Source organism: Ciona robusta, unplaced genomic scaffold, assembly GCF_009617815.1.
Source record: "Ciona robusta unplaced genomic scaffold, ASM961781v2 AP042772.1".
In the NCBI taxonomy this organism is placed as follows: Eukaryota; Metazoa; Chordata; class Ascidiacea; order Phlebobranchia; family Cionidae; genus Ciona; species Ciona robusta.
The window spans coordinates 5,001-7,500 of record NW_028323151.1 but is presented as its reverse complement, the minus strand read 5'-3'; the positions used below and the strand labels follow the sequence as shown (position 1 = coordinate 7,500).

General features: G+C 60.8%; 1 non-coding gene across 1 annotated transcript in view; it reads right to left on the bottom strand.

Annotated features, from left to right (window-relative positions):
* The window catches only part of LOC149722428 (small subunit ribosomal RNA), a 1,812-nt gene extending 1,117 nt beyond the window's left edge, over positions 1-695 (bottom strand). The window contains exon 1 of the ribosomal RNA XR_016387314.1: positions 1-695. This exon is cut by the window's left edge and continues 1,117 nt beyond it. This is a non-coding gene — a ribosomal RNA (small subunit ribosomal RNA).
* Between the last annotated feature and the right edge of the window lie 1,805 nt (positions 696-2,500).

Sequence of the window (2,500 nt, the reverse complement as noted above, 5' to 3'; positions counted from 1 at the left end):
AGGCCGGGTCGACCAGTACACGCCTCGCGACGGACCGACCGCCCGCGCCCAAAATCCAACTACGAGCTTTTCAACCGCAACAACTTAAATATATACTTTTGGAGCTGGAATTACCGCGGCTGCTGGCACCAGACTTGCCCTCCAATGGATACTCGTTAAAGCTTTTAAAGTGTACTCATTCCAATTACAGGGCCTCGAATGAGTCCTGCATTGTTATTTTTCGTCACTACCTCCCCGCGTCGGGAATGGGTAATTTGCGCGCCTGCTGCCTTCCTTGGATGTGGTAGCCGTTTCTCAGGCTCCCTCTCCGGAATCGAACCCTGATTCCCCGTTACCCGTAAGAACCTCGGTAGGCGAATACCGTACCGACGAAAGTTGATAGGGCAGACACTTGAATGATCCGTCGCCGGTGCTAGACCGTGCGATCCGCCAGGTTATCCAGAGTCACCAGTCGAACGCGGCCGGAGCCGCGGTCGGTTTTTGGTCTGATAAAAGCACGCCTCCCGCGAAGTCGGCGCTGTTTGCATGTATTAGCTCTAGAATTACCACAGTTATCCAAGTAAACCATACGATCAAATGAACCATAACTGATTTAATGAGCCATTCGCAGTTTCGCTGTACGAGAGCTCGTACTTAGACTTGCATGGCTTAATCTTTGAGACAAGCATATCACTACTGGCAGGATCAACCAGGTAACAACGTAACCGCCACCCCGAAGGGCGGCCGCGCGATGGGGTCGCTCGCCCCGCGTCGCGGACGCCACCCAAGCACGCCGAAGCGCGCAATGGATTAGTAATCCGACCACTTTGCTCTTTTCAGAGCTTAGAAAACCTGTCACCTTATCGCGCGGCGGTACGAGGGCGAGCTCTTGCCCGCTATTCCCTGTTAACCGCCGCGAGATCGACTTGCAACTAGCTGCGACAAAACCACTCGATACGACCAAAACGGCAATTGGCAGCGCAAACGAACAGTAACATTTCTGCTCAGCGCACCCTTTGCCAGCCGACGCAAACACCTCACAGTAGCAACCGATAGCCGTGCAAGCCACCCCCGTGGATCGACCTGCTGCGCTCCCAGCGCCTACACCACCTCCCGCGGTGGAGCCCGACAGCCGTGCGGGCCACCCGCGGGGATCGACCTGCTGCGCTCCCAGCGCCTATACTCACCTGCAGTAACAACCGATAGCCGTGCAAGCCACCCCCGTGGATCGACCTGCTGCGCTCCCAGCGCCTATACTCTCCTGCAGTAACAACCGATAGCCGTGCAAGCCACCCCCGTGGATCGACCTGCTGCGCTCCCAGCGCCTACACTCTCCTGCAGTAACAACCGATAGCCGTGCAAGCCACCCCCGTGGATCGACCTGCTGCGCTCCCAGCGCCTACACTCTCCTGCAGTAACAACCGATAGCCGTGCAAGCCACCCTCGTGGATCGACCTGCTGCGCTCCCAGCGCCTATACTCACCTGCAGTAACAACCGATAGCCGTGCAAGCCACCCCCGTGGATCGACCTGCTGCGCTCCCAGCGCCTATACTCTCCTGCAGTAACAACCGATAGCCGTGCAAGCCACCCCCGTGGATCGACCTGCTGCGCTCCCAGCGCCTATACTCTCCTGCAGTAACAACCGATAGCCGTGCAAGCCACCCCCGTGGATCGACCTGCTGCGCTCCCAGCGCCTACACTCTCCTGCAGTAACAACCGATAGCCGTGCAAGCCACCCACGTGGATCGACCTGCTGCGCTCCCAGCGCCTACACCACCTCCCGCGGTGGAGCCCGACAGCCGCGCATGCCACCGGCGGGGATCGACCTCCTACGCTCCCAGCGCCTATACTCTCCTACAGTGGCCACCGAAAGCCGTGCAAGCCACTCCCGTGGATCGACCCGCTGCGCTCCAAGCACCTACACCACCTCCCGCAGTGGAGCCCGACAGCCGCGCAGGCCACCCGCGGGGATCGACCTCCTGCGCTGGCTCCGCGGCAAGGGGCACCTCGGCACCCCGCAGAGAGCTCGGGAAGCCCGGCGCAATTCTACAACGGCCGGGGGCGAACAGCTTCCACGACAACGAAGCCCGACGTCGGGCCAACATTTTACCATGGTGTAAAACAACCTAGCCTGGTGGGGCCGGCAATCGGTCGACCTCCGCCCGAGCGACTTCGATCACGACCTCGGGGATCTGGCTCCGCGGCAAGGGGCACCTCGGCACCCCGCGGAGAGCTCGGGAAGCCCGGCGCAATTGTACAACGGCCGGAGGCGGACAGCTTCCACCACAACGAAGCAATACGTCGGGCCGACGTTTTCGCTCAGTGTAAAACGACCTAGAATGGTCGGGTCGGCAATCGGTCGACCTCCTACCGAGCGACTTCGATCACGACCTCGGGGATCTGGCTCCGCGGCAAGGGGCACCTCGGCACCCCGCGGAGAGCTCGGGAAGCCCGGCGCAATTGTACAACGGCCGGAGGCGGACAGCTTCCACCAGAACGAAGCCATACGTCGGGCCGACG